Raw genomic sequence first — 18,768 nt, forward strand, 5'->3', positions numbered from 1 at the left:
CCTGGTGGCATGTGCCTGTAATCCCAGCTACTCGGGATCCTGAGGGAGAAAAATCGGTTGAACCTGGGAGGTGGAGGTAGCAGTGAGCCAAAATCGTGCCACTGCACTCCAGCCTGGGTGACAGAGCAAGACTGTCTCCAAAAAAAAAAAAAAAAAAGAAAGAAAAAAAATAAGTTAGACATCTGGATCAAATCAGCTACTTCTGTCATCGTCTAGTCCCGCAAAGTGTCAGGTAACGTCCTATTAAGATCGCTGCTCACATATCTATAAAATACTGAAAATATCATTTTAAAAAATCTTTTTTTTTTAATTTTGAGACAGGACTTTTGCTCTTGTTGCCCAGGCTGGAGTGCACTGGTGCGATCTCGGCTCACTGCAACCTCCACTTTCTGGGTTCAAGCAATTCTCCTGTCTCAGCTTCCCAAGTAGCTGGGACAGCAGGCATGCACCACCATGCCCGGCTAATTTTGTAGTTTTAGTAGAGACAGGGTTTCTCCATGTTGGTCAGGCTGGTCTTCAACTCCCGACCTCAGGTGATCCACCCACCTTGGCCTCCCAAAGTGCTGGGATTACAAGCGTGAGCCACCGCACCTGGCCAAGAAACCCTTATTTAAAAACAAGCCAGGTGTGGTGGCTTACGCCTATAATCCCAGCACTTTGGGAAGCAGAGGCAGGTGGATCACTTGACATCAGTAGTTTGAGACAAGCCTGGGCAACATGATGTAACCCCAGCTCTACTAAGAATATATATATATATATATATATATATAAAAAAAAAATTAGCTGGGTGTGGTGGTGGGCACCTGTAATCCCAGCTTCTCAGGAGGCTGAGGCAGGAGAATCGCTTGACCCTGGGAGGTGGAGGTTGCAGTGAGCGGAGATCTTGCCACTGCACTCCAGCCTGGGAGACAACAGCAAAACTCCATCTCAAAAAAAAAAAAAAAACAAAAACAGACCCCATTTCAAAACAAAAAGAAAAGCAAAACAAAACACAAATGTGGTATGGAAATAAAAATAATTACCGTGTTAAACACAGCTTCGTAGAAAATAAAAGACCACTCAAATACAATAAGCTGTCTTTTTAGACAGGTATAATTGTTATTCTTATTTTACAGCTTAAGAAACAGGCTCAGAGAATGTTATTTGATTGGACCGTGTTGGATCTCTGGCCAGTGCAGCTGAGATCAGACTTCGTGTGTAACTCCACTAGCCTACCAGGGTGCCTGTCACAAAGGTAAGAAATGTAAATTTGGCCTAATATACGAAGTTGCCACGGCAGCACTGGGTCAGTTCTACATACACTACTTCTATGTTCATCAAGGGAAACCTTACAGGAAAGTGAAAATGTTTCTAGAAGGTGATTGGACACCAGCACATTTGCTTGTTGCCTTTGGGCTCTTCTTCTCAGGCCAACAGTAACCTGAAATTATTGACTGACTATTCCAGTCAACTGGAGAAAATGGTACCAAGGTCGCCAACATCAGACAAATTCACTTGAGGACCTATCTATGTACTTTGAAAGACAAAACTGCTTGTGAAGGATACTGTATTTCAGAAAAACAGAATCATATTAACAACTAATAACACTGTAAAATGCTGATGTGTTGAATGCTACTTTAGAAAAACATGTTCAAATCTAGGGAAAAAAGTCGAAAACTACATATCTAGCTAGCTAGTTAACTATCTAGAGACATGCTTTCATTCCTGGCCTCAAGTAGTCCTCCTACCTCAGCCTCCTAAGTAGCCTGGGCCACAGGTGGACACAGTTACACCTGGGTTTTTTGTTTTGTAGAGACAGGGTTTCACTACATTGCCCAGGCTGGTGTCATACTTTGGAGTCTCGCTGTGTTGCCTAGGCTGGGGTGCAGTGGTGCAATCTCGGCTCACTGTAACCTCAGCCTTTTGGGTTCAAGGAGTAGCTGGGACGACAGGCATGTGCCACCACACCCGGCTAATTTTTGTACTTTTTGTAGAGACTGAGTTTCACCATGGCCAGGTTGGTCTCAAACTCTTGACCTCAGGTGATCCACCCACCTCGGCCTCCCAAAGTGCTGGGATTACAGGCTTGAGGCACCAAGCCTGGTGGAGCACTTTCTTGTTATTAAATAGCCTAACCCAGGCGGGGCACAGTCCCTCACGCCTGTAATCCTGACGACTCTGATGGCCAAGGTGAGAAGACCGCTTGAACCCAGGAGCTCGAAACTGGCCTGGGCAACACAGCGAGACCCCCATCTCTACAAAAATTAGGCACGTGAGCACCGCCCCCGGCCAATTTTTGTATCTTTTGTAGAGACGAGGTTTCTTCATGTTGCCTAGCCTGGTCTAGAACTCCTGAGCCCAAGCCATCCATCCTCCCGCCTCGGCCTCCCAAAGTACTGGGATGGCAGTTTTATTTGGCAGTCCCTCCCTGTTGCACACTTAGGTGTTTTTTTTTTACGTTTTTAGACAGGGTTTACCTCAGTCTCGCAGGCTGGAATGCTGTGGTGGGACCATAGCTCATTGGAGCCTTGAACCTTGGGGTTCAAGTAGCTGGGGGGCTGAGGTAGGACTACTGAGACAGGGTCGCACCATGTTGCTAGACTGATCGTGGCCTGAAGCGATCCTCCCGCCTTGGTCGCGCCTGGACATATTTTTGTATTTTTGACCGACATAAACACTGCGCTGGGTCTGAGTTTGTCAACTACCCTTCTCCAGCCAGCAACACACAGGACCTGGAGGGGAGGTCGCGGTTACCAGGCTCCACTCTCAGGAGAAAACTGCTCAGCTACTGACACTCCCACCTCGGTGACGCCGCCGAACGCCCCCGCCTGTGACATCGCTCCAAGGCCCATCCTTGTGACGTCACCGAAGGCGCGCGCTTGTGACGTTGCAGAAGCCCGCTCCTCACGCGGAGCCGATCGGAACTCGCGGCGGGGCTGCAGGTCTTCCAGGAGCGCTCGTGCGCGGACGCCTGGCCACAGGCCGCCGGGGGGGATATAACCGGCAGCTGAGCTGGCCTTTTTGTGTCCGCAAGCTTCGGCCCGGCTGCCGCCGCCCATAGCTACCGGGAGGAGCTTTACGACTTCCCCGCCTGCAGGGCCGGGCGTAGCAAGGGCCAGACGCGTCACGAGCAGGCGCTGCGCCCCAACCGGCCGGCTCCTGGCGGGCCCGTTGCGGAGAAGCTCCTCAATGGCCAGCGGCAGCTGCAGCCTCGGCAGTGCACTCGCCTCACCTGATCCCGGGTACGTGCATCCCACAACACCTCCCCCAGTCAGGACCCGAGGACCCCCGGGGGCGTCCCCCGCCACCTGGCGCGGCTCATCCTGGGCAGGGTAGGCCCCCTCTGAGGTTGCCCCGCATTAGGGAGCTGCACCACGGAGCTCGACCTCTCAGGGGCCGTTGTAATCGCATTAAGCCTTTGAAACTTTGTAGCGGTGTAAAAGGGGCTAGAAAACGAAGAAAACATCTTTTTAAAAATATAAGCGATCGGTCGGGCCTGGTGGCCCACGCCTGTAATCCCAGCACTTTGGGAGGTCGAGGCGGGTGGATCACGAGGTCAGGAGTTCAAGACCAGCCTGGCCAGCATGGTGAAACCCCGTCTCTACTAAAAGTACAAAAATTAGCCGGGCGTGGTGGCGGGCGCCTGTAATCGCAGTTACTCCGGAGGCTGAGGCAGAGAATTGTTTGAACCCGGGAGGCGGAGGTTGAAGTGTGCGGAGATCGCGCCACTGCACTCCAGCCTGGGCGACAGACCGAGACTTTGTCTAAACGTGTGTGTGTGTGTGTGATCGAGCGTGTGTGTGTGTGTGATCGAGCCCGGCAGGTTAAGATTACACTGAGCCGAGATTATATAAAAGATCAAGCACGGGAGGTTGAGGTTACACTCAGATGAGATTGCCCCGTTGTACTCCAACCTGTGTGACAGAGGGATACTCTGTCTCTAAAACCTTACATGCAAGTGAGAGCTTTTCTTCCAGCGCTCATGCTCAGACTGAAGAAAGTAATTGGGCCGGGCCCAGTGGCTCACGCCCGTAATCCCATACTTTGGGAGGCCCTGGCGGTGGATCGCTTGAGCTCAGGGGTTCCAGACTAGCTTGGGCAACATGGTGAAACCCTGTCCCTACAAAAATACAAAAAATTAGCTGGGCATGGTGGCACGCGCTTGTAGTCCCTGCTGCTTGTAGGGCTGAGGTGGGAGGATCGCTTGAGTCCAGGAGGTGGAGGCTGCACCTCCTGGGCTCAGGCAATCCTTTTCAGCCTCCCAAAGTGCGGGGATTACACTGTATTTTAATGCTTTTTTTGAAAATGGAAACTTTTACAGGCAATTCACTTCCTTCAAGCTAATGATAAGGAAATGATGCTATTCTGTTTTGTTTTCTGTTTGTGTCTGTGTATGTGTGTGTTTTCTTTTTTGAGACAGGGTCTTGCTCTGTTGCACAGGCCAGGTGCAGTGGCTCATGCATGCTTCTAATCCCAGCTACACAGAAGGCTGAGGCAGGAGAATCGCTTGAACCCAGGAGGCAGAGGTTGTAGTGAGCCGAGATCGCACCACAACACTAATGCCAACATGCCCAGCTAACTTTAGCATTGTTTAGTAGAGACTGTGTTTCACCATGTTGGCAAGGCTGGTCTTGGACTCCTGACCTCAGGTTATCCACCTGCCTTGGCCTCCCAAAGTGCTAGGATTACAGGCATGAGGCACTGTGCCTGGCTAATTTTTGTATTTTTAGTAGAGGCGGGGTTTCACCATGTTAGCCAGACTGGCGTTGAACTCCTGGCCTTAAGTGATCCACCTGCCTCAGCCTCCCAAAGTGCCGGGACTACAGGTGTGTGCCACCGTGCCCGGGCCCCCTTTATTCCTTACAATCATGCAGTTCTAACTCAGCATTCAGAGGTAGATTTTTCACTTGCAGCAGAGGCAGTAGAGGTTTTGGAAATGCTCCTTGAGGCAGACACTACACCCCGATTCCATGGAGTGCTTTGGGCTGAGCCAAGTCTGCAGTAGGCAGAAGGCTCTGAGAAGTCGTCCCAGCCTGGACAAAGAACAGTTCAGAGCTCTGGGGCACAGGGGTGTGCTCAGCAGGACTGGGTGGACAGGACCTTTGTTGCGAAGGTGAAGAGCACAGGCTTCCAGGAGCAGGTGCCTGACAGACAGGCTTCTTCGGAAGGTAGCCAGAGGAGATGTCTGTTTGCTGGGGCAGGAATTGGAGGGAGCTGCCCAGCCTGGAGAGGTTCAGCCAGGCTGTCACAAGGCTTTGAAACTTCCCATCTGAGAGTCTGCACTCCCTGTTTGCTTGATGCATTAATAAATATCCCACCCAAATCTGCACCCATCCACTCCTGTGTTCAAGAGCTGTTTCAGGGAGTCAACCTCATTTTTGGCAGTGTCCAGCCCACTGACCTCAGCTCTGTGTGCCTGGAAGGGTGGCTCTCCTCTGAGGGGATAGGATTCGGAGGCGGGGGGAGAAAGAGTGATGTTAGAGAGCTCGGTCTAGGACTAGAGGATCATGTGCCCTTATGTAAAATACATCTCAAGTTAGGGAAGAAAGCAGTGGCTTTATGCTTTGTGTGTGTGTGTGTGTGTGTGTTTTCTTTTGTTTGTTTTGAGACAGGGCTCTATGGACCAGGCTCTATGGATCAGGCTGGACTGCAGTGTGATCCTGGCTCACGGCAACCTTCACCTCCTGGGTTCAAGCAATTGTTGTGCCTCAGCCTCCCAAGTAGCTGGTGTTAAACAGATATGTGCCACCATGCCTGGCTAATTTTTGTATTTGTAGTAGAGACAGGGTTTTGCCATGTTGGCCAGGCTGATCTTGAACTCCCAACCTCAAGTGATCTACCTGCCTTGGCCTCCCGAACTGCTGAGATTAAAGGTGTGAGCCATCGTGCCTGGCCCCGTGTTGTGTTCTGATGGGGGAGGATGGGAGGGTGTTCGAGCCCTTCCTGGACTGACGGAACCTGTGTCTTCTGCCTTCTGTGGACAGGATGGTGATTGCTCATGCCAAAGCCTTGGACCCCTCCCGGCCTGTGACCTTTGTGACCAACTCCAACTATGCAGCGGACAAGGGGGTGAGCCTGGGGGTCCCCACCCCATTTTTCCCCACCTTTGCCTGGGTTTGTCCTGAAGTCTGCTCATGGGAATAGCTGGAAAGGACCATGAGGTGCCAGCCAGGGATTTTTTATTTTGTTTTTTTACTTGAAAAGATAGAGACAGGATCTTGCCATGTTGCCCAGACTGGTCTCGAACTCCTGGGCTCAAGCGATCCTCCTGCCTCAACCTCCCAAAGGGCTGGGGTTACAGGTATGGGCCACCGCACCCAGCTGCAGCCAGTCTGTTTTCAAAGATGGTCTTTGGGTTAATGAGAATTCTCTCCCTGCTTACTCGCCAGGCAGTGTGGCTTTCTGAATCCAGGGAAGCTGGGCATAGGGAGATGGGATTTGTTTGCTCAGTTTGGACTCAGCGTTTTTTGCACTTTGATTTAATAGACTCATAGAATGTCAAAGGTTTAAGGGGGCTTAGAGTTCATCTGGCCCACGCCTGGATGTTCAGAATCTCTAGGGGAATTTTTTTTGAAATGGCAAATCTCTGCATTCTGAGATCCTGATTCAGTAACTCCAAAGTTGGAACCTGCATTTTCCTTTTTCTTCTGTAGAGGCAAGGTCTTACTCTGTTGCCCTGGCTGGAGTACAGTGGTGCAATCACAGCTCACTGTAGCCTTGAATTCCTGGGCCCAAGAGATCCTCCTGCCTCATCCTCCCGAGTAACTTGGGACTTCAGGTGTGCTGGGCTAATTTTAAATCTTTTTGCAGAGATGGGATTGCACTATATTGCCCTGCTGGTCTCAAACTCTTGAGCTCAAGTGATCCTCCAGCCTTGGCCTCCCAAAGTGGTGGGATTACAGACACAAGCTGCCATGCCTGGCTGACATTAGCATTTTTTTTTTTTTTTTTTTTTTTTTGAGATGGAGTCTTGCTCTGTTGCCCAGGCTGTAGTGCAATGGTGCAATCTTGGCTTACTGCAACTTCCTCTGCCCGAGTTCAAGCAGTTCTCCTGCCTCGGCCTCCAGTGTAGCTGGGATTACAGGCCCACGATACCACACCTGGCTAATTTTTATATTTTTTAGTAGAGACAGGATTTTGCCATGTTGGCCAGGCTTGTCTCGAACTCCTGACCTCAGGTGATCCACCCACCTTGGCCTCCTAAAGTGCTGGGATTACAGGCATGAGCCACCGCACCCAGCCAGCATTCTTACTAGAAAGTAGTGTGTTCAGGACGCATTAGAAACTAGCCAGTTGGACACAGAAGCATCTGCTGCTCAGCCCTGAGCACCAGTTTGCTGAAGCTGATGGTGGTCCTACTCGGTCATCTCTGCCCTGCTCCTAGGTGGGACTCTTTCAGGCCCTCTGCAGCCCACAGTGCTGCCTCATGAAAGCTGCCTCAAGATTCTCTGTGATGGGCCGGGCGCAGTGGCTCAAGCCTGTAATCCCAGCACTTTGGGAGGCCGAGATGGGCGGATCACAAAGTCAGGAGATCGAGACCATCCTGGATAACACGATGAAACCCCATCTCTACTAAAAAATACAAAAAACTAACCGGGCAAGGCAGCGGGCGCCTGTAGTCCCAGCTACTCAGGAGGCTGAGGCAGGAGAATGGCGTAAACCCAGGAGGCGGAGCTTGCAGTGAGCTGAGATCCGGCCACTGCACTCCAGCCTGGGCGACAGAGCAAGAGTCCGTCTCAAAAAAAAAAAAAAAAATTCTCTGTGATGGCCGGGCATAGTGGCTTACACCTGCAATCCCAACATTTTGGGAGGCCAAGGCGGGTGGATCACTTGAGGTCAGGAGTTAGAGACCAGACCAGCAAACCGGTGAAACCTTGTTTCTACCAAAAATACAAAAAATTAGCTGGATGTGGTGGCACGCACCTGTAATCCCAGCTACCTGGGAGGCTGAGGCATGAGCAGCACTTGATCGTGGGAGGCAGAGGTTGCAGTGAGCCGAGATGATGACACTACATTCTAGCCTGGGCAACAGAGTGAGACTCTGTATCCAAAACAAAACAGAAAAAGATTTTCTGTGAGAATGACTGCATCGGCCCCTCAGGTTGGAGCGCTTCTCCAGGGCAAGGTAAGTCCAGGGCAAGTCCCAGTGATGGGACTGCTGCCTGGAGAGGAGTCAGCACCAGTGGCGGGGGCCCTCGGCTTTGGCTGAGGACTGCGCGTTGGCAGCTGCTCTGCCTCTCACAGTCCTTTTCAGCTGCGCACGTCAGTGCAGAGTCACAGGCCTGCCTCCTTTGGGCTACTTTGTGACCATGTTTCCTGCCTGTGGGGCAGGGTAATTTCAGGATCTAAATTGGCGAACTTGGATGTTCTCAGTCCCGAGAGGCAGCTCTTCCTCTTCTAGTTTTTTTGTTTGTATGTTTTGTAGAAATGGGGTCATGCGATGTTGCCCAGGCTGGTCTCAAACTTCCGTGCTGAAGCGATACTCCCACCTTGGCCTCCCAGTGTGCTGGGATTACAGGCATGAGCTACTGTGCCCTGTTAATTGTCTTACTACTATACTTTTAGAGCTGAGGTCTTGGTGTGTTGCTCAGGCTGGTCTCGAACTCCTGGCCTCAAGCCATCCTCCTGCCTCAGCCTCCCTGAGTGCCTCTATTACATCCTCTTCTTACCTTCCTGCCAGAAGAGCCCCCAAAGCATGTGAGTTGTGAATCATGCAGTCTTCTGGGTGCTGAACGGGCTCTCCTGCTCTGGTCCTAGGCTCCGTATGTGGATGTGATCTGTGTGAACAGCTGCTACTCTTGATATCATGACTACAGGCACCTGGAATTGATTCAGCTGCAGCTGGCCACCCAGTTTGAGAAGTGGTGTAAGATGTTTCAGAAACCCATTATTCAGAGCAAGTACAGAGCGGAAATGATTGCAGGGTTTCATTAGGTAAGTGCTATTGAACTTTCTGCTTATGTGTTATCTTGGGACAGAGATGTCACTCGCCTCCCCCGGCCTGCCCTGCGCCCACTGCACTGTTCCCCTCACTTCAGCTTTGGGCTCACCTCCCTCTGTCCCGTCCATATTCCCTTCCTGCCAGCAGCCAGGCCTCTGCCCCACTCGCTTGGTCCTCAGAGGTGGCCTCCTTACCAGCCTTGTTTCCAGACAGCCTCCTATCACCCATGCCCAAGTGGTCTTTCTAAAAAATCCAAATTTGTATTTGTTTGCTTTTGAGACCGGGTCTTTCTCTGTCACCCAGGCTGGAGTGTGGTGGTGTGATCACTGCTACTGCAACCTAAACTTCCTGGGCCCAAGCGATGCTGCCACCTCAGCCTCCTGAGTAGCGGGGATCATAGGCACATGCCAACATGCCTGGCTAATTTTTTTACTTTCATAGAGATGGGGTCTTGCTGTGTTGCCCAGGCTGATCTTGATTCCTAGGCTCAAGTGTTCCTCCTGTCTCACCCTCACAGAGCACTGGGATTACAGGTGTGAGCCACTGTGCCCGGCCACAGATTAAAATTTGGGAGTCCTGTGATTGGCTCCCCCAGGCCCACAGGACAAAGCCGTAATCCCTGGTCAGGACACTCAGTGTCCTCTGCTCTCTCCTGGATTTTCATCCTCTTCTCTCCTCACTCCCAGCCACTCATCTGTTTACACTGCCTTCGTTGCTCTCCTGCTCTTGCTTGAGCTGTTTCTTCTGTCTGGAATGCCCATGTTTGCACCATAATTGAAGGGGTGGCCTGCCCCTCCACACCTGTGGGCGTTTCTCATTAGGTGGAATGAGAGACTTGAGAAAAGAAATGAGACACAGAGACAAAGTATAGAGAAAGAAAAAGTGGGCCCAGGGGACCGGCGCTCAGCATACAGAGGACCCACGCTGGCACCGGTCTCTGAGTTCCCTTAGTATTTATTGATAATTATCTTTACCATCTTAGAAAAAGGGAAGTGGCAGGATAATAGGATCATCGTAGGGAGAAGGTCAACATTAAGACATATGAATAAAGATCTCTGTGACATAAGTTTAAGGAAAAGTGCTGTGCCTTGATACGCATATGCAAACATCTCCATAAACCTTTTTAGTGGATGAAGAGCAGCATTGGCTAGCAAGTCCCCACCTTTCTCCCTAAGGCGGTTTTCTCCTTTCTCAGTAAACAGAACATACAATTGGGTTTTACACCAAGATGTTCCATTGCCCAGGGTCGGGCAGGAGACAGATGCTTTTCTCTATCTCAACTGCCAAGAGGCCGCCTTTCCTCTTATACTAATCCTCCTCAGCACAGACCCTTCACGGGTGTCAGGCTGGGGGACGATCAGGTCTTTCCCTTCCCATGAGGCCATATTTCAGACTATCACATGGGGAGAAACCTTGGACAATACCTAGCTTTCCTAGGCAGAGGTCCCTGCGAACTTTGGCAGTGTAGGCGTCCCTGGGTACTTGAGATTAAGAGAATGGTGATGACTTTGAACCAGCAAGCTGCCTTCAGGCACTTGTTTAACAAAGCACACCCTGCACAGCCCAAAATCCTTTAAACCTTGAGTCACCACAGCACATGTCTCTTGCAAGGACAAGGTTGGCGGTAGGGTCACAGATTAACAGCATCTCAAATGCAGAACAAAATGGAGTCTCTTATGTCTACTTCTTTCTACATAGACACGGTAACAGTCTGATCTCTCTTTTCCCCACAATAATCACCAACTAAAATATCCTTTTCTTTTTCTTTATGTTTTTGGAGATAGGTTCTTGCTATGTTGCCCAGGCTGGTCTCGAATTCCTGGACTCAATTGATCTTCCTGCCTTGGCCTCCCAAAGGGCTGAGGTTAGAGGTGTGATCCACTGTGCTAGCCTTTTTTTTGTTTGTTTTTGACAGGATCTTATTCTGTTGTCCAGGCTGGAGTGCAGTGGTGTCATCATAGCTCACTGCGGCCTTAAACCCCTGGGCTGAAGTGATTCCCCCACCTCAGCCTCCTGAGTAGCTGGGACAACAGACATGAACCACCATGGGCAGCCTATTTTTAAAATTTTGGGGGCCAGGCGCCATGACTCACACCTGTAGTCCTAGCACTTTGGGAGGCTGAGGTGGGCAGATCACGATGTCAGGAGTTCGAAACTGGCCTGGCTAACATGGTGAAAGCCCGTCTCTACTAAAGATACAAACAATTAGCCGGACAGAGGTTGCAGTTAGCCGAAATTGCGCGATTGCACTCCAGCCTGGGTGACAGGGCGAGACTCCGTATCAAAAAAAATTTTTTTTTTTTTTGTAGAGATGGAGTCTCACTCTCAAGCTGATGTTGAGCTCCTGGCCTTAGTGATTCTCACCTTGGACTCTCAAAGTACTGGGAATACGAGCGTGAGTCACACGATGCATGACTGAAAAGATTTCTGTTCACTGGCCGAGTCTCCTCACAGCTGTCCCGCCGTGGGGAGGTTTACCCCGCCTGCTCCAGGCTGAGGGAGGCTTCCCCGTGCTCTGCCCCTGTTGCAGCCCGAACCTGGCTCTCCCAGCGTTCTCGCCAGGCACTGTCATTATTTCTTTGCCTCTCTTTGACTGGACTGGGGCTCAGGAGAGAGAAAGAGTTCTTTTTATTGTTGCTTCCCAGGTACTCTGCGATGTCTGACACAGCACGTGCTAAATAATAGTAGCTGGGAGTGCACCACTACACCTGGCTAATTTTTGTATTTTTAGTAGAGACGGGGTTTCACCATGTTGGCCAGGCTGATCTCAAACTCCTGACCTTGTGATCCGCCCACCTCAGCCTCCCAAAGTGCTGGGATTATAGGTGTGAGCCACTGTTCCCAGCGTGTTTTCCAAATTTCTGAGCAATCCAGGCACCCACAATTTGGAATGAAGGGCAGATGGCCTGTGTGCCTGCGTGGCTAGATCATAAACTGCAGCCCTCAGACTGCAGAAGAAGAAACTTGTAGATTTTCTGGGTCATTCTCCACCATTTAACACAAAAAGAGATGCAGGCCAGTCATGGTGACTTATGCCTGCAACACTAGCACTTTGGGAGGCTGAGGTGAGAGGACTGCTGTTGACCAAGAGTTCGAGACCAACCTGGCCAACACAACGAGACTGCATATCTTAAAAAAAAAAAAAAAAAAAAAAAAAAGAGAGAGAGAGAGATGCAGCAAAGGGTGCCCTTTTCTACACAGGGGCCTCTGTTGCCCAGGCTGGAGTGTACTGGCATGATAGTGATCACAGTTCACTGCAGCCTCAAACTGCTGGGCTCAGGTCATCCTCCTTCCTTGGCCTCCTGAGTAGCTGAGACTACAGGTGCACACCACCACCTAGCTAATTTTTTTTTTTTTCTTTTTACAAGACAGGGTCTCAGTATATTTCCCAAGCTGGTGTTAAACTCCTGGCCTCAAGCAATCCTCCTATCTCAGCCTCCCAAAGTGATGGAATTACAGGCATGAGCCACTGTGGTATGGTTATCTTTTTTTTTTTTGAGATGGAGTTTCTCTTGTCTCCAGGGCTGGAGTGCAATGACCCAGTCTCAGCTCACTGCAACCTCCGCCCACCAGGTTCAAGTGATTCTCCTGCCTCAGCCTCCTGAGTAGCTGGGATTACAGGCACCTGCCACCAAGCCTGGCTAATTTTTTGTCTTTACAGAGACGGGTTTCACCATGTTGGCCAGACTGGTCTTGAACTCCCGACCTCAGGTGATTCAACTGCCTAAGCCTCCCAAAGTGCTGGGATTCCAGGCGTGAGCCACTGTGCCTGGCCCCTGGTACATTTTTCGGCAACACTTTTCTGCCTTTGAAAGGGGCTGAATGCACAGCTTCTCGCTGAAAAGCCAAGATGTAAAGGCAGTATGACAAGTGGAAATCCAATCTCCACAACTCACTGGGTAATCAGAGATAAGTTCTGGGTCTTGCTGAGTTGTTTCTCTGCCCCTAAATTGGGGGCCAGGAGAACTCCCTTGCTCAAGGCCCTACTTTGGGCTGCTGTGAGAATCCCATGTGGCCACGCAGGTGAAGGGCCATCAATGTGGCCTCTGGTTTTCCTCAGGAATTCTCCTCGTGGCAGATTCCACAGCTTCCTCGGCCACGTGTGGTGGCTTATGCCTATAATCCCAGCACTTTTGGAGGCCAAGGCAGGTGGGTCACCTGAGGTTAGCAGTATGAGACCAGCCTGGCCAACATGGCGAAATCTCATCTCTACTAAAAATGCAAAAAATTAGCTGGGCATGGTGGCAGATGCCTGTAATCCCAGCTACTCAGGAGGCTGAGGTAGGAGAATCACTTGAACCCGAGAGGTAGAGTTTGCAGTGAGCCAAGATCATGCCACTGCACTCCAGCCTGGGCAATAAGAGTCTCCAAAAAAATAAATTTTTAAAAAATCACAAAAATTAGCCAGGCGTGGTCACACGCCTGTAGTCTCAGCTGCTCGGAAGGCTGAGGCAGGAGAATCGCCTGAACCTCGGAGGTGGAGGTTGCAGTGAGCTGAGATCGTGCCACTGCCCTCCAGCCTGTGCGACCGAGAGACGCTCCGTCTGATTGTTAAAAAAAAAAAAAAAAAAAAAAAAAGATGCCGCAGCCTCTAGATGTCAATTTCTTGTGCTCCTGACAGCCCTGGAAGCCCTCCTAGGTGCGTTTAGGGCCTACCCCCCACCCCTCAACTGAGCCAGCACCCACAGGCCATGGGACCAGCTGCCATTGCTCCTACCAGCAGCTCAGGCCAAAGCCAGCAGAGACAAGCTCTTTACAACCCTCACTCCCTCCTCTGTGGGGACAGACAGGGCCTGTGAAAGACTCCAATCACTCCAGCTTCCAGTGATCCTACAAGCCTTTCTGCTATACCCAATCTCTAAAGGAGAGCTGAGAAATACAACATATGCATTCTCTCATCCCCAGTGCCCTTACCCTGGGATGGGGTGCTAAGGGGCAGCCAGGCCCCTCAGATGTCCAGCTGGGATCAAACTGGCAGAGCCCATCAACAGATGAGTGGATAAAGAAAAATGTGGTGTGTGTATATTATGGAATACTACTCAGCCTAAAAAAAAAAAAAAAAATGAGGCCGGGTGTGGTGGCTCACACCTGTAATCCCAGCACTTTGGGAGGCTAAGGCAGGTGGATCACTTGAGGCCAGGAGTTTGAGACCAGCCTGACAAACATGGTGAAATCCCATCTCTACTAAAATTACAAAAATGAGCCAGGCGTGGTGGCACATGCCTGTAGTCCCAGCAACTAGGGAGGCTGAGGTAGGAGGATCACTTGAACCCAGGAGACAGAGGTTGTAGTGAGCCAAGATCATGCCACTGCATTCTAGCCTGGGTGACAGAACAAGATTTCATCTATGAATGAATGCATGAATGAATGAATGAATGAAATAGAGGCTGGGTGAGGTGGTTCATGTCTGAAGTCCCAGCACTTTGGGAGGCCAAGACAGGAGGATTGCTTGAGGCCAGGAATTCGACACCAGCCTGGGCAACATAATGAGACCCCCATCTCTACGAAAAATTTAAAAATTAGCCGGCTGTGGTGGTGCACACCTGTAGTCTTGGGACTACTTGGGAGGCTGAGGTGGGAGGATTGCTTGAAACTGGGAGGCCAAGGCTGCAGTGAATCATGTACTGCTGCACTCCAGCCTGGGTGACAGAGAAAGATCCTGTCTCCAAAACAGAAAGAATGATGTCTTTTGCAGCAACTTGGATGAAACTGGAGGCCATTGTCCTTAGTGAAGTAACTCAGGAACAGAAAACCAAATGCTGCACATTCTCACCAATAAGTGGGGGTTAAGCTATGGGTACGCAAAGACATACAGAGTGGGGACATTGGAGATTCAGAAGGAGGATGATGTTAGGTGGTGACGGATGAAAAACTACTTATTGGATACAAAGTACACTACTTAGGTGACAGATGCTGTAAAATCCTAGACTTCACCACCATAGAATTCTTCCATGTCTCCAAAAACCACTTGTACCCTTCAAGCTATTGAAATGGAAAAACTTAAAAATAAATTTTTGCGGCTGGGCACGGTATCTCACGCCTGTAATCCCAGCACTTTGCGAGGCCGAGGCGGTCAGATCACGAGGTCAGGAGATCGAGACCATCCTGGCTAACACGGTGAAACACTCTACTAAAAATACAAAAAATTAGCCAGGTTTGGCAGGTGCCTATAGTCCCAGTTACTTGGGAGGCTGAGGCAGGAGAATGGTGTGAACCTGGGAGGCGGAGCTTACAGTGAGCCGAGATAGTGCCACTGCACTCCAGCCTGGGGGACAGAGCGAGACTCCATTTCAAAAAATAAAAATAAATAAGTAAATTTTTGCCAGGGCACAGTGGCTCATGCCTGTAATCCTAACACTTTGGGAGACTGAGGCAGGTGGATCACCTGGGGTCAGGAGTTCGAGATCAGCCTGGTCAACATGGCGAAACCCTGTCTCTACTAAAAACTTAGCTGGGCACGGTGGCATGCGCCTGCCATTTCAGCTACTGTAGGGGCTGAGGCAGGAGAATCGCTGGGAGGTGGAGGTTGCAGTGAGCCAAGATTGTGCTACTGCACTCCAGTCTGGGTGACAGAGCGAGACTCCATCTCAAAAATAAATAAATAAGCACTTTGGGAGGCCGAGACGGGCGGATCACGAGGTCAGGAGATCGAGACCATCCTGGCTAAAACGGTGAAACCCCGTCTCTATTAAGAAATACAAAAAACTAGCCGGGCGAGGTGGCGGGCGCCTGTAGTCCCAGCTACTCGGGAGCCTGAGGCAGGAGAATGGCGTAAACCCGGGAGGCGGAGCTTGCAGTGAGCTGAGATCCGGCCACTGCACTCCAGCCTGGGTGACAGAGCGAGACTCCGTCTCAAAAAAAAAAAAAAAATAAAAAATAAATAAATAAATAAAAAATTTTTTTGAGACTGTCTTGCTCAGTTTCCCAAGTTGAAGGGCAGCGGTGCTATCAACCTCCTGGGCTCAAGTGATCCTCTCACCTCAGCCTCCTGAATACCTTGGACTACAGGCTCGTGCCATCACACCTGGCTAATTTTTGTAATTTTTGCAGGGATGGGGTCTTACTATGTTGCCTAAGCTGGTCTTGAACTCCAGGCTCAAGTGACCCTCCTTCCTTGGCCTCCCAGCTAACTGGGACTACAGGCACGCACCACCGTACCTGGCTAATTTTTTATTTGTTGTAGAGGTGGGCTGTCATTATATTGCCCAGGCTGGTCTCAAACTCCTGGCCTCAAGCAGTCCTCCTACCTTGGTCTCCCAAAATGCTGGGATTACAGGTGTGAGCCACCGCATCTGGCCAAAATTTTTTTTAAAAAAGAAAAACTAGTGGATGGGAATGGTGGCTCACACCTGTAATCCCAGCACTTTGGGAGACCAAGGCAGGTGGATCTCCTGAGGTCAGGAGTTCGAGACCAGCCTGGCCAACATGGTAACCCCCGTCTCTACTAAAAATATAAAACTTAGCCAAGTGTGGTAGCTCTTGCCTGTAATCCCAGCTACTCAGGAGGCTGAGGCAGGAGAATCGCTTGAATTTGGGGGACAGTGGTTTCAGTGAGCCGAGATCGTGCCACTGCTCTTTAGCCTGGGTGTCAGAGTAAGAATCTGTCCCATAAATAAATAGAAAAAATAAATTGGCAGAGCCACACAGAGTGTAAGAAACTAATCAGATCTGTTCAGCTGGAAAAACAGTTTTGCACAACTGTGTCCATTTTCCCCCCATGGAGTTTCACACCTTGATGCAAACGGGGAGATTGTGGGAAAGTGGAATTTTTTTTTTTTTTTTTTTTTTTTTTGAGACGGAATCTCGCTTTGTTGCCCAGGCTGGAGTGCAGTGGCCGGATATCAGCTCACTGCAAGCTCCGCCTCCCGGGTTTACGCCATTCTCCTGCCTCAGCCTCCCGAGTAGCTGGGACTACAGGCGCCCACCACCTCGCCCGGCTAGTTTTTTGTATTTTTTTTTTAGTAGAGACGGGGTTTCACCATATTAGCCAGGATGGTCTTGATCTCCTGACCTCGTGATCCGCCCGTCTCGGCCTCCCAAAGTGCTGGGATTACAGGTTTGAGCCACCGCGCCCGGCCTGGAAAGTGGAATTAATGTTAATTTGCATTTCTGACCTTGGAGGGGTAGGTGAAATGCGCCTTCTTTTCTATGGCATAGATAAGACAGTGGCACTCTGAGAGGCTCAAAAGGAAGCTTCCTCCCCCAAAAGCCATCCCCAGCATAACCATAAAACAAAAATGGCGCATCTCAGAAGGACCTTGGTGGTGTCGTTGGAAGGTTGATCAACAAGAATGACACCTGCAAGCTGTAATTGCACTTGCATTCCCTGAAATACGGTAGGTGCCCCATAAACATCTGATGGGATGAATTAATAAGTGAATGAGCTCTTTACTCAATGGTCCAACCCCAAACCAGCATCCCTCAACCAGTCCTTCCATAACCATCTAGGTGAGGGGGGGTTGTTAATGGAAAAAGGTAAGAACAAAATTTTCAAACTCCCCTGTTAGCTTCACAATAATTCATGCTCATCTGCATCTAACAAAATATGGAAGCAATTTTACAGGAACATTTTGTGCTTTAGCGATTCATTTAACTCTTTCCTCCAGGGGGCAAGTCGTATATCCTCATCCAGATATGTGGGAAGTTCCGTGAATACATCTGCAAATATCTTATGATGAGATGCTCTTCTCCCCGCCGGGCGCCTGACTGTGGTGAAGGGAAGCTTGAACGTGAACACCAACCGGGCTTACGCTGACCTCCTCTCCTACCCATGGTTTCGTGCCCGTGTCTGTCCCACTGCCAGAGTAACCTGAAATGACTAGAGGAGGTGAGCGCTGAAGTCACAGAGCCAAGGATATTGTCCTCTAGAGCCAAGTCCACCCCTTTACTTGGCAGGGCCTCCAAGAGATGAGCTGCTGTCCACCCCATCAGCCCTCACCACCAGACCACCAGGAAGGACAGACGCTCAGGTGCCAGAGCTGCTGCCACCGTCCCCCAAGACACCACAAACAGTCCCTTCACTGCTTCCAGTTGTGTCCGCCTCTGCGCGCTGCCCCCAAACTCCTTGCAGATTTGAAAACAGGAATAAAAATGAGCAACACTTGCCCTGAGCCGCCTTATTGCTCCATTCACATCCGGATTTTCTGGGTCACCAATTTTCCAGTTGTTTTTTAATTAAACTTTTCATTTTCAGATGATTGTGGATTCACATGTGGTTGTAAGAAGTACTACAGAGAGCTCTTGAACTGTCTTCCCTGCTTCCCCTGCAGTGGTAGCATCTTGCAAAACTATAGTACAATATTGGGTTATCTTTTTGTGGTTGTTTTGTTTTGTTTTGCTATGAGATGGAGTCTCGCCCTGTCTGGAGGCTGGGGTGCAGTGGCATGATCTCAGCTCACTGCAACCTCCACCTCCCAGGTTCAAGCAATTCTCCTGCGTCATAATCCCAGGGAGCTGGGATTACAGGTGCCCGCCACCACACCTGGCTAATGTTTTTGTATTTTTAGTAGAGACGGGGTTTCACCATGTTGGCCAGGCAGGTTTCAAACTGCTGACCTCAGGTGATCTGCCCGCTTTGGCCTCCCAAAGTGTTAGGATTACAGGCGTGAATCACTGTGCCTGGCCCAATTTTTTTTTTTTTTTTTGGTAGAGGGCCTTACTCTGTCACCCAGGCTGGAGTGTAGTGGCACAATCATAGCTCACTTCAACCTCTACTTCCTGGTCTCAAGCAGTCCTCCCCAGCTTCAGCCTTCCAGGTAGCTGGGACTACAGGTGCGCACCACGATGTTCGGCTACTGTTTAAAAATTTTTTGTAGAGATGGGGTCTTGCTATGTTGCCCAGGCTGGTC

The 18,768-nt window shown here is 50.2% G+C and overlaps 1 long non-coding RNA gene across 6 annotated transcripts; it reads left to right on the forward strand.

The window, feature by feature from the left end:
* Nucleotides 1–2,860: 2,860 nt before the first annotated feature.
* LOC135970134 (uncharacterized) lies at nucleotides 2,861–18,117 on the forward strand. Of its 6 annotated transcripts, none has more exons than XR_012432446.1 (6): nucleotides 2,861–3,221; nucleotides 5,592–5,852; nucleotides 5,964–6,048; nucleotides 8,737–8,913; nucleotides 17,078–17,256; nucleotides 17,527–18,030. It is a non-coding gene; the product is annotated as an uncharacterized lncRNA (long non-coding RNA). The 6 variants fall into 6 exon arrangements; XR_012432443.1 differs by lacking the exon at nucleotides 5,592–5,852 and adding an exon at nucleotides 11,230–11,315; XR_012432444.1 differs by lacking the exon at nucleotides 17,078–17,256 and having other exon boundaries at nucleotides 17,527–18,117.
* The last annotated feature ends 651 nt before the right edge of the window (nucleotides 18,118–18,768 follow it).

Source organism: Macaca fascicularis, chromosome 3 (genome assembly GCF_037993035.2).
Source record: "Macaca fascicularis isolate 582-1 chromosome 3, T2T-MFA8v1.1".
NCBI classification, from domain to species: domain Eukaryota; kingdom Metazoa; phylum Chordata; class Mammalia; order Primates; family Cercopithecidae; genus Macaca; species Macaca fascicularis.